General features: G+C 42.5%; 1 protein-coding gene across 1 annotated transcript in view; it reads right to left on the bottom strand.

The window, feature by feature from the left end:
* SATB1 (SATB homeobox 1) overlaps nt 1–12,354 on the bottom strand; it is a 92,474-nt gene extending 80,120 nt beyond the window's left edge. The window contains exon 1 of the mRNA XM_066194760.1: nt 12,106–12,354. The gene's annotated coding sequence lies outside the window, so the exon portion shown is untranslated. The remainder of the gene's footprint in view (nt 1–12,105) is intronic.
* Nucleotides 12,355–13,442: the final 1,088 nt, after the last annotated feature.

The raw sequence follows: 13,442 nt of genomic DNA, 5'->3' as shown, positions 1-13,442 counted from the left end.
CATGGAGAGGCAAAATACTGGAAGAAAATTGTGGAGCAAAATCCAACAAATCTGTTTGGCATGATGTAGAGAAGGGTGAACTAGAGTGCTAATGAGAACAGTGAGTCTTTCACCCCTGGTTGCCACAAGAAATCTTAGCTGCTTAAAATCGTAATAGAGAGGTGCCCACTTTCCCATAAAAGATCACAGCAATCAATATTAATGATTAATCACATAAATCTTACTCTGTAGTTGCACAATCTCTTGCCTGCTATGTTGACAAACTTGAGTTCACTTTTTGCTATCTACAGTAGGACATCAACTCCCACAAACACTATCTATATGCTATTTAATATGAGCCAGTGTGTTTTATGACCGTGGACTTCAGAACCACTACAAATAAAAAGCTTCAACTTAAAAAAAAAGCATTTTGAAGACCATATTCTCTTCTATCCTTAACACTAGACTAGGACCTTGATGAGTCATGCTTGTAATTTCCATGTGGCAACTACAGCCAACTACTTCCACAAAAAAGAGCAAATAAAAAAAATGCAATGGAGCTTTATATAATAATATTTTATGCAATTAGGCAGCTGGAAGAAAGGAGGAAAGTTGGCATCTTAGGATCAGCCAAGTTTCCCATGTCATAAATATATGTTCAGCAGGTCATTAATTTCACATCTTTCTCTCCAGAGGTATAATTTTTAGGTCTTTCATGTGAAGATGCCTAATGTGGGACACTGAGAGATGAAAAAAGAGTGGTTCCTGTTAAAGTCCTTGTCATCACAGCGCTAGGTAACTCCTAGGCATGAGATGAGCATATATTTGTTACCTAAAAGAGTCAGTTGATAAGTGGTTATTTTAGGGATGTGTCTGAATAGAAGCTCTATTAATTTAACAGTATGTAAATCGTGATCCCTGGACATAGAAAACCATAGTTGCTGTTATTTTTACTTGTTAAAAGGAAAGTTACACCAAGTTATCTCCAAAGTGGTTTTCAATGTTGTTTGCAATTTTTTGACTGGTTCTGCATTTTTTTCCACTTTGTGACTCATTTTCCCTCACTTCCAACCACTGTGCTTCTACCCCAGTTTGTATGTTCTTACAAATACAGAAATTTGATCCAACAATTCTGGGTAAGGATGAGTTTCACACAGCCCAAGTAAAGCTGTGCATTACGGTAGTAAACATCTGAACCATTGCACTTAGCCCTACAGAGGATTATTCAAGTGTTATTATCTAGCGCTTAGATGTTCGTGTTGTTGAGCTCAAACCGCAGTGAATTCTTACATAAGACTTCTTCATCAACAGGAGAATTATCTCTGTCATAGACCTGATAGTACAAATAAAAATCTACTGACACAAATTGAAAATATGGAAGAGTTTTAAATTGAAGGAAATGGTTAGAACTGATTGATAAATTGAACTATGTCAAACTTTCATTATGAAACACAAAACCACATGAAATGTCCTGTTTCCAGTTTCATTATTAACTCAGAACTCTGCACAGGTTCTGCTACACTTTTTCTAAAGTTCAAAACCTTTTAAGTAAAACTGTGCATCTAATTATGGCCAAACTTGACAGGAGTCAATATTCATTGTACATAAAATACATGCAAAATATGTGGTTTTGGTGTAAAACAAATTGAAAGTTGGTGGTTTTGGCCAAATTAGCATTTTCTTCTAGGGCTCTTTCCAAACTCAAACTCCGTTGATTCCACTGTAACAAAGATGAAATGAGTGAGTTTTTCAGTTCTTTTCAGGAGCAATTAACTGTTAATATTGACAGCTCTTTTAAGGAACAAGATACCTGTCAATATTACGAGGCGCTAACTAAAAAAGGTTTAGGCTATGCAGTATCACTAAGATAAAGGTCATTTATACACGTGCCAGAGTATGCTAAGTTTAATACAAACAACATAAAGCAAACCCAAATAACTTCAAAATGTTACTCCAAGCACCCCATAATGTTAAAAACACTTGTTCTGATTTCAGGAAAAAAAAAAAAGAAAGAAATTTTAAAAAATGTATTGAACTATTTGATGTATTTATTTGCTTAAAGCAACTATGTTTCTAGATTTCCTACTAAGTCACTACAAGGAAGACAAACTGAGATGGAGCGCAGTAGTTGGAAATCCACTAGAATACAGTATTTTTAGGGCAAAATTAAGTTAAAATTCATGATAGTAGTTTATACTCATAAAAGCACTTGAAGGAAATGCCTTAACAGGTATGTAAAAGTTAGTTCCCTCATTAAATACAAAAATTTGAGGGGAAAGATCTCTTCTTTGTAATTTGCTTCTGACAGGTTGCACTATAAACCCCTTCCTGCATTAGATATTTCCCTCCCAAATATTAGTAAAATGCTCATGAGAAGTATTGGAATAATCTGCTCGTGAAAGATGCAATGCATTCTCTCAACTAATTTTTCCTTTATAGGTATATAGATGGAAAGCCTCTGTGCACCACATCTGCAAGCGTGCCACTTCCAAAGCGGGGGGGGGGGGGGGGGGGCGGGGAGGTGAAGAAGTGCTCTATATTATTGTAGACATAGAAAAATAATGTCCAAATCAACTTACCCCTATATTTTTCAAACACAGGACACCTTGAAATACAAGAATCGCTCAATACGCTGCCATGAATGAACTACACAGAAACACATCTTAGAAAACATCTAAGCCCATGCTTAAAACTCTTTTAGATACTTTTGTATAAAAAAGAAAAAGAAAACATTTTTAGATCTTCATTTACTTAATACCAAGTGGTCATTGCTGTGGGCATATCGCAAAGAGTTACTGTCTTTTTTGCTTGATTTAGTTCTGTAAAAATCTTTCCATGACCAAAAGAAGCATTGTGCACAGTCTATACTGAACTTTTTAATAAAAAGCAGTAAAGCAATCTACTTCATTGTCAAATGACTGAAAGAAATTTAATTAATGCCTTTGCAGGGAACGCCTGTACAAGTATCACAATCACAAGAATGTGCGTATATGCATATATGAATGCATATGCCCAGCCGCAGTCTACCCTGTTGCTTTAATGTCATAACACTGTAGTCCATGGGCAGCTGAAGGCAAAAATGAAATCCTATAATTTAAAATATCGTGCTGACACAATTTTAAGGTCAAATTACATTGTGTAGTTTATTAGAAGATTAAATGCTTGCTTCATCGGAGGACACTTCAGTCCTAGAAAAGGCCAGCAATATAGAAATGCTCACAGACAAACGAATTAAAAATAGTAAGTTATAAACAGGGGAAAATAAGTTTATGCCACACCAACAAAACCAAAAAGAAACAAAAAACCCCAAACCCAAAAAGCAAAAAACACAAAGATGCATGAAAAGCAGTATGCTATGTTAGATGTTTATCTATACATAAGAGACAGGTGTCACAAAAACAAAACAAAAAAAATCACGAAGCTAAAGAGAAACTTTAACTCACCAGTTTCCATCTGTTATATCTGAATTCATGCATAATTGATTATCCATGACTGGTAAGTTCTTTTTTTTCACTAGCCTAACACAGTTTTCTAAACATTATGTGTTAAATCACCACCAAAGTAAAGGGTGTTTGAGAAACCGTAAGGGCAGAATAAAAATTTTTTAATGAAAAATAACATGTCAGTTAATAATAGAGCTGACCTATGTTTAAGAGAGAAATTTTAATCATGTGCATATTAAATATTAATAACCTATTCTGTTATTGTTATAATAAGGTTAAGTAAGCTTCTCCATGCTTAAGGAAAGAGAAAAAGTAGGAATATATAACAGTTAAAAAAAGCACTGAGAAGCAGAGACATAAGGAAAATGTGTCAACAATAAACAAGAGGAAATGAGAAAGAAGGAAAAGATGAAGGTGGAAACTAATCTCTATGTGTCATTATGACTGCCAGAGTACTGGCAAAGCAGCAGCATCCTTTTATTTCAATTTTAATCATTTCTGAATTTTAATACCCTGCTCCTTTTGTAATTCTCCTGGCATTCCCTATATGCATCCATCCCAGCCAAAACACCAGTGTAAATTAAATGGCACGCAACCACACCACTGATGTAGTTCTCCCAGTAGAACCAATTGAGTGACCAAAAAGCAGAGAAGGTATGACTACTTTGTATCCCCATAGACTACTGGCCAATTAAGTGACTTAATGTTCTTCAATTCCTTTAATTTTGAAAAGAAGGGCAGTGGTTAGGTAACCCAGCAATATAGAGCCATTAAAAAAAAATAAAGCAAGCCAGTAGTAATACAATAATCAGTGACCATCAGGGCCTGGAAAAATGAGTTTGCTCTCACTGGCACTAAGGAGCATCACATGATTATTTAATTACAGCTCTAATTTTTGTCTCGTGGATGGCAACATATCAACAATTAATAGGGCAAATAGAGGAGACTGCATTTTTAAAGAGACAGAACCTATATGAAATAGTGCTTGGTAATGCAATTTATCAGACAGTATAATGCTTCTTACGGCATATCTGTCATCCTGCCAAACATATAAAGAAATTCTGCTGGTTCAATTCTCTTGCATGGTATCCATAAAATTCTTCTGGAATGCTTAGAAAACAGTAACTACACCTATGAGTATCCTAATTGTCGTTTTAAGCGGCAATGCAGAAGTCGGTTAACTTGTAGAGCTCACAGCCCAAAGTAGTGGAACCACAAGTTTCAAATGCAAGCATGCTATAAAATTGTGTTGAAAAGATCATAACAAAATTCATCAGGAATGGCAAAGATTATTGTAGTATTCAATGAGTCAAGTGAAGAAAAAACAAAAAAGAGAGTCAATAAAACACAGTCAGTGGGACAGAGATTGATTTTGACTGATTGACTTTACTGTGAGATTTTCTTACAAAGCATACTGAAACTAGGGGGCCAAAACATGTATCATAGCGTTCCTGCACAGGACTGTGAGATAAGAAATAAGGAACAAGACCTGAAAGAAGATGTATGATACATATTATTGACTGAAAAGCTCTGCTTCAAAACAGTTGGATGCGGTTTCCCTTGTGCCTCAATCTGCAATGACGGCAGCGTGGAATCTGGGAACTGTGGGAAGTTCACTATGTCGAGAAGCACTTTTCACAATTAGGGGAATCTGGAATCGTATCAAAAGAAAAGCCAATTTTATGCACCTTTTTGCAAATGTACTCACTTTTCGACAGCAATGGGTGGACTTAGTTATGAACCTCATAAATTGATATTATCCAGTATATGTTTTAGACAATAGTCAGTATCTGACATAGCAAAAGCAAGTTCCAAACTGCACCTGCCTAGGTGAAAAACCTACCACATTGTTCCTAGAAGTTTTTTTTCATCCTACTTCTCAATATAAAAATTAAACATGCTTTTTCATTTGATATTCTAAAATCTACCCTTTGAACAAGAAAAGAGACGCTGAGTTTAGACCTTTGCACCAAAAAAAAAAACCCCCACTGCTAAACAGCAGTTCAAGTATTATTGCAAAAAGTGTGACAAGAGAAGCAGTACTATTGCAATAAATGCTCCATTCCTCCCCAAAGTTGTGTCAAATTAAGTTGTTTTCATTGAAGTCATGAACATTCTGGATTGGAGATCTTAATCTATAATCTTAAAAAGAAAGCTGGCAAGCAAGAGCTTGTATTAAAAGTAAATATCATTCTTTTTTATGCACTGGTTACTATACAGATAACATGTCTCACAAAGACTGTAATTAAATGTCTAGTGCAGAAGTAACACTAAAAAGCATACAGTATTATTACATTACAATGAATCCTTAGAAGCTAAAACTGTCATTTTTAAGTTTTAAGATGCCTTTAATTATTCTTGAGACTTCTTACATTTATCAAGGAAGCCCACCTATGATGAAAAGCACTAATGATTTAAAATCTTTCTAATACTGCTCTCCACAAACATATTAATTTAATCTTTGATTATAAACATTTTAGAACTCAGTCTGGAATTCCTCTCCATTTTTTGTCTTTGGTCCTTCTGAGAGCCTGCATGCACACATGCTCTCTCCCACTCTCTTTTCCCTCCTCTCTTTTCTGTCTTTTATTTTATGTTATAGAAGTAGGAATATAGGGTGTGTATGATATTTAGAACTTTACTCCTTTTCATTGAAAATGTTTTTAATTACCTGGCTATTATGACCAGACACATATTCTAAGTGCATTTACTGAAAAGGAAATACCTTTCTCATACCTTTGCATGTGGGTTTGAGTTCAGAGCAGCAATTCTCGGCACTTCTGCTGAAAGTGTTTTCCACTTTAGGACTGATTTACAAATATAAAGAATTACTTAATCCTTCAGTGTTCTATGAAACACGTATATTACTAATTTTATAGCTGGGTAAATAAACCAGGAGCATATTAAGGCTGCATTTATAAAAGGATAGTGTGCTGCAGCTTCCTTTTCCTTCATATGAAGTTATGTGCAGAGCATTTTCAAAATCAGGGTTACAGCATCAACGATGGCAAACATGGCATGGACAGTTGTTAACCCAAAAGTACACACTTTTTTTTCAGGGCTGAAACCAGAACCAGGAGTCCAGACACCAGAAAAGATTACAAGACAGTCCTCCAAGCATAGGTGGTCTGAGTGCATCACCAATTCGTCTAGTGAGCAGCAAGTGTAACGACCCACAAATGATTGCTGCTGGCCAAATAAATCCTGTCAGAGCAGGATCCTGGGAAGACGAGATGCACTTGAGGTTTAAAGCACCTCCCTCATCTCCTCAGGTCATATCATGTCATAATGCGCCACGGGAAAGAGATAGAGCAGATAGTCACTGGAAGTTATGTAAGGCCAACGCAGCTGACAGACGTGGCCCATCCTGATGTTCTGCACCGAGGTGCAGCTGGGGTGACCGAGGCCCGTCTGCAGGCCAGCAGGCTCCTCTGCCTCTCTAACCTGCAGTTCACAACAACGCAGCACAAGGTAGCGAGAGCTAACTCTTGTGAACCTACAGCTGTGCAGAGGTGTCACCAGCAATGCTTTACAGCAGCTCAGGGACAGCAGCTAGCCTGCACTCTGGTGAAAACAAGCCTTACAGTCCAAATCCCAGCAAACATAAATGCACAGTGTTTCACAGGGGAATCAATCTCCAAAGAGATTGCTGTGCCTGGGTGTTTTAAATAAATAGCTAAAGGTGGACCTTGGCACAAATACTAAGTGTTAGTGCGTCCCTTAGCCAATCTGAACACCTAACGCTGATCCTCTACAGGAACAGTGAAAACTAAGCTCTGCAGTGACACACTAGTGTGCATGGGAGCAAAGTCAGGCTCAGCAAGTTTAAAAGGAAATATTTAGAATTCAGATGGTGCCTGAGGTATGTTACTACACTCTACTACTGTACTCTACTATTACTACGCCATTCCTAGTACACTGCACCAGATAAAACAGATTAAGAGTAGATTACAATTGGTAGAGGGCACAAGGACCAGATCAGAACATATGCACAAGATCAGTGCTGGCACGTCTCCTTAAAATTAATCTCTACCAAGACTTAAAACAATGAGAGCAATGAGAATAACTGAGAGCAATGCTATGCAGAAACCATTAAAGCTGACATTTGCAAAGCAATAGAATGGATACCTATTATGTAATGAAGCGTTGGTGATAACTGTGGTAAACTTAGATGCCACAGAATGGCAAATGTTGGAAACCACCAGCATTTTTGAAAGGAACATCATAGTATATCCTCTTGGAAGTAACAGTTACAAGTTGTGGTCAGGGCTGATGAGAGGTCATGATACCACAGCTAAGGGAACTGACCAACAAGTCAACTTAGTGTTAAGTATAATATTTCAGAATCTGAGGAAGAAATGAACCTCTCAGGTAGAAGTTATTAATGGAATCCTTCAACAGAAAATTTAGAGAAGCTTTTTTGCAAACTGCGGGTTATTCTGACTGCAGTTATCTTCAGTTCAAATGCTGGCTACTTGGACTCGTTACTCCAAGATTAAAAGTAACATCAACAGGGCTTTCTGACACCGACTTTATAAAGTTGCAAAATTTCCGTATAACAGGCAGTAAGAACTGTAAGTTACTCTTTAACCGTCAAACTGTTTTACTTCTTTCTTTTTCTTCTTTTTTTTTTTTTTTTTTTAGAATCAGTAGCAACTTTGTGACAACTAAAGTTTAAAAAATGCACTTGATTGCATAGTGACAGATTTGCAGAACATTTTTCATCACACACACATATGTGCTTTCAGTTATTAATAAAATGCTTCTGCCCTTAATCTGCCATTGCCTGAATATACAATTTCAGTGTCTTGGATAGACAAATACTGTTAAGGAATTCTGTTTTCCCTGTTTGAGATGCAATTCAATTACACCAAGTAAAACTGAATACTATGTCTTTAAAACTGGCTTCGGCTTGCCACAGAAAGGAATACCGAATCACTGTTCTATTAAGTTCGTCTTAGAGTGGAATGATAACAAAACTTTCTTCTCTTCCTCCCCCCCCCCCCCCCCCCTCCTTTTTCCCTTGTTTTCAACAAGGAAGAGCCAGCTGCCCTGGGTAACACCACAGGTAGATATTAAAATGGAGACAGCCATTATTTAGTGGCGACAGGAATATAAATACAGGCACTAACCTATAAACTGGTGTTTACTTCAGGAAAGTAAGTCATATTTTTTCCTCTGATTGCCGTGCTGTCAGTTTAATGCAGCGTAAATAAACAGTAGGTGCATGATAGCTTTAAGTAGAAAGTGTTCATTCCACAAGAGGAGCAGATTACTGAAGCCTGATGCCTATAACGGCAAAAACAGAACTTCCATTTTACCTGGCTAAGAGACTTGTGGCTTTTCTATTAAATTATTTTGTCAGAATTCTATGAAAAATCTTATGCACTCAAAAGAACTTTACCAAAAACATTCATTTTTGCAGCCCTCAACTTGAACCATTTGAAAAAACAAAAGCCAATCACTCCTCTGTAATTTCATCATCCCATCGCTCTAAATGAAAGCTTTATATAATCAACCTAATATAGCAGAAAATAAAATGATATATAGAATTGCCTATACTTTGAGTTATTTTGTTCTTATAAATATATTCCCTTACTGAAAGTAAAAAAATTCCCCTTTGGAAAAAGCAATGATGTCTGAGAAGATTGTATATACACTCTACATCTATTAACATAAATTATAAGAAAGTAAAATGTTCCAGATGTGTTTAAACTGTTGTAGAAGGAAAGTTTGTGGCTTCACTGGATATATATTAAATATATCTAGAGAGAGAAATGGCAGTTATATACAAGAAGGCAATAAAATGCTTCACTAGAGTCTATGTTAAAATACCATAGTTCCTAGAAATATGACTAAAACATTTCAGAAGTCGTATTTCCTCCAGTTTTAATTCAGAAATGTACTTTAATGTATTTTTCTATATATTACAAACTATTTTATTAATAAAGTAATCTCCTTAATTTTTTTTCAAATACAGCTGGAAACCTAAGGAATTACCTCAAATTCCTCTGACAATACTTAGATTTAAAACAATAGGCGACAATAAAAAGGTGACAGTACTTTGAAAGATCAAGTAGTTGATACATTTAAAAGATTTGGTGGGGTTTTTTGTTGGTCTTTTTTTTTTTTTTTTAAGAAGAACACCAGACTTCCCCAGACTGATTATCTTCTAAATGGCAGTTGCACACATGCAAACCCCTCTCTATCCCAAACCTGTAATGCGGGAGAAACCTCTCTAAAGAGGTTTTAGTGCTGCAGGAGTGGATGTGCCCACGTCCCCAGCAGGGCTGAACGTGGTGGTTGGTGCTCGTGGGATGCTGGCAGGGCTGCAGGCAGGGCTGGGAAGCGCAGCCACAGAGGGCAGGTGCTTATCCGCTGACCTGCTGGGCCTACACTGCAAACCAAAGAGGTGACCTGCTCCTGCGCAACCTGGGACTGGCCTGGCAGCCTCTCTCTGCTTCTGATACTGCCCAAGCACTGCGTCCCATCAGTGAGTTGCAGATCGACTCTGCTTCACACTGCTTTCTTGGGAGCACAGCAGCAGGTTAGGATTCACATGAGCCGCTGAAATAGCATGAGAGGGGAAACTGCGAGAGTTACTTTGCTATTTAAAGTATCGAGAACAAAGAATATAAAAGGAAATGGCCAGTTTTTCAAAATTCATGCACAAAAAGCATTTCATTTAAATATTTTTTTTTCCAGTAAACTATTTTGCATACAAAGGACTTATTTATTACATACTTGAACTTGTGGGAAAAAGTGAAGGAATGCACTGATTCCTGAAATAACTCTACAGCCTTTTTGGAGGCTTCGCTTTTCTGTGCTCTTGTTCTACTCTGAACAGTTTTATTACAGGGACAGAGGAATTCCTTGGAGTCCGTTGTTTCTTTTCCACTAGCTGTACTGAAGAGTGGGCATACATAGCATACTAGCCAAGGATTTTAATTTCTCTTCTGTTGCCTTATTATATGTGTGCACTATCTGTTCCGACACATGCCTATATGTGAACACGTTGCATTTTCTGCCTGCTCATTCTTTTACCTACTCTGTTATTTCACATTTCCTTGCAAAACCATTGCTTCGAGTTGAAAAGCAAGGTAATACCAATAACAATCTCAAATAGAAAGTGAATTAGAAATTGAGTGTGTGTATGTATAAACATATTAAAGAGCATACACGAGTACGGGACTGGAAAGAGCATTCTCAAATTCTACAAATAGTGCTGAAGAGTAATTGGAATATAGAAATTGCAGAGAACATGCTATATTCATGCCTATACACTCTACGCTTAACAGTTTCAAGTTGTTTTTGAATAGTGCGCCTGATTTGACACATTTCTATCTGGTGATTGTGTTAAATGCTTGAAGAGATAGTGAAATATCCAAGCATTCCTTGTGCTAACTACAGCTGAAATTTTACACTTATTGTAACCTTTCCTAACAATGTGAGAAAAACAGAGTAAATATATTAAATTTGTTTCACAACAGATGCTTAGGTTGTTAATATTTAAGATGCCTATTCATGCTATTCCTGTCTGCACATTTGTCAAAAATGTAAGCTTGAATGCTAATGTTTGCCAGCAGACTACAGCAGACAAATATATGAATGCACTGTACCAAAATAATATAAAGTAGAAATAAGGGGCCGCTGCTAACTCCCACCCAAGCAGCACGGACTAGAATGAAAGGGCACCTCCAGATCACACGCCCTGGAAGTCTCTGCATCTGAATTTGTGAATTATTTTCGCAGAAGAGCTGCGCTTATTTGCACGGACTAAAACCAGCGGAGAGCTTTCCTCAGTTTAAACTCATTTCAGCTCAGGAGTGCAAAGTGTTTCAGAAAACTTAGATTGTAGCGAAGTTTCTCCCGCAGTCAGCAAAAGCTGGAGACTGGCAGAGGGAAACTCCGGGTCGGGCAGGTGCCTGCCAGGAGCGCTCCCCCCGGCAGCCGGCGGCGACGGCGACAAAGGGGCGAGGATTTAGCAAAACCTCGGGTGGCGGGTTCGGAGACGGAGCGGAAAAATCAAAAAATAAAATCCCGGAGCACACAGACGAGCTCCTGGCACCGCTCCCCCTGACAGCGGCAGCGCCGGGTCGTGCCGCGGGCGGGCGGGCGGGGGGGACGTGCCACCCATCGCCACGGGCGCGCCCCCGGCTGGGCCAGCCGCCGCCGCCCGGCCGCCCGCGCAGCCCCCGCGCTCCGCGGAAGCGCCACCCCGCGACCCCCCACCCGCGGCCCGCGACCCCCCGGCCCCGCCGCTTCGTCCCGCGCCGTCGGGGGCGCCGCTGCCCCGCGCCCGCCGCTGCCGGGAGGCGCGCAGGGCTGCCTAAGAACTTTGCCAAACTTCTGGGGTTTTTTCCCTCTGCCCCCACCCCCACCTCCCCCCGCTCCTCCCGGTGCCGGCGGCGGGTGAGGCGACAACGGGCAAGGGAGCGGAGCGGAGCGGGGCCGGCGACCGGCAGCGGCGCGGCGGCAGGTGTGAGCCCGTGCCGGCCGGGAGGCTCCGGCAGCGGCAGCGCCGAGCGCAGCCACCCGCCTCGCGCCTCCCTCCCGCCCGCCCTCCCGGGCCGGCACGGCCGGCCTCGGTAAATCGCCGCGGCGGGTGCCCCCGGCACGGCTCTGTTCCCCCCCGTCCCCCACGTCCCCGAGGAGAGACGCCGAAGGAGCGGGACCGACTCACTCATGGGAGCGCGGCGGGCGAGGCCGGCGACACCTCCGGCTTCCGAGGCGCCGGCGAAGTTAATTGCACTGAAGTTCAAGTTGTCTTTTCACCCATCAGGAGTGGGCGTTTAAAGGAAGGAGAGCGAGGAGGAGGAGGGGGAGGGGGGAGAGTCTCTCTCGCTCGGTCGCTCTCGCACACACACACACACACACACACACAGAGGCACACGCATGCACGCACGCACACACACACACGCACACGCACCCGCCCGCTCGGCTCCGCTCCCGAGCTGCCTCAGCAAGGAGGAGCCCGGACGGAAAACACCAGGGCAGCAAGGTACCGGCGTGGGGCAGCCCTGCCTCTGCCTGCGTGTGTCTGTGCGGGTGTGCCTGCGTGTGTGTGTGTATATGTGTGTGAGTGTGTGTGCGTGTGTGTGCCCGCGCTCCCCCCGCCCGCTGCCTCGCACGGCCCCTCCAGGCGGGGAGGTACGCGCTGCCCCCGGGGAGGGGGCGGCGGTGCCGTCGGGGCAGCACGGCCGCAGAAGGCCGGTCCGACCGGGGCAGAGGGACTCGGAGCCCTGTGCCGCCCGCTCGGCTCCGCGCCCGCTGCCTCCTGCCTGCGCGGCGGCGGTGGGAGGGGGGAGAACCGAGCGGCGGCTGGAGCGCAGCGGTGGCGTGTGTCTGTGTGTGTGTGTGCGCGGCGGCTCCTTCCCTCCGGCGGCTCCCGGCCCCGCGGGGCGGCGGGGCTGACTTGGTGGAAGTGCCGGGGGATGGTGGTGTGCGTGTGTCCATGCCTGCCGTGTCCCCCTTCCCCCCGCAACTCGGGTCGAAACCTTCCACCGTCCCCGCATTGCCTTCCCCGGGCACCGCGCCCCCGCCCCCCTCTTCCTCCTTCTCTCCATCCTTCCCTCGCTCCTTTATTTCCACAGCTGTCCCCGCGTCCTCTGGCCGCCCGCCGCCGCTACTCTCAGAGCCCCGGCGGCAGCCCCTTTCGTGCAGGCAGCGCCTCACGGCCACCCGCGATTTGAGGTGACCGAGGGAGAGAAGCTCCGATACCGCGCTGGCGGCCTCCGCGGGCTGGGGATGCCCGGGTGCGGGCAGGCAGCCCCCGGAGGCCTCTGCCCGCCGGCATCTCCGCTGCCCCGTCGGGCCGGGAGCGGGGCCGAGTCCCGCCGCGCATCACTCTGTTGGCTTCTGCCTGATGTTTCACCTGGCACCACGTGCTCCTCCGTAACGCTGTTCGAGAATTGCCTTTATTCGTGAAACTTCTCCTAGGCGAAGTACTTTTGTCTCCTTTTTTGTTTTAAGACCTTCTTTCTTTCCCCGCTTCGCTGATGCAGGATTTGGAAGTGGAGT

Source organism: Chamaea fasciata, unplaced genomic scaffold (assembly GCF_029207755.1).
Source record: "Chamaea fasciata isolate MVZ Bird 193981 ecotype frontalis unplaced genomic scaffold, bChaFas1.0.hap1 SCAF_1, whole genome shotgun sequence".
In the NCBI taxonomy this organism is placed as follows: domain Eukaryota; kingdom Metazoa; phylum Chordata; class Aves; order Passeriformes; family Sylviidae; genus Chamaea; species Chamaea fasciata.
The sequence above is the reverse complement of the archived record's forward strand: the minus strand, read 5'-3'. Positions and strand labels throughout refer to the sequence as shown.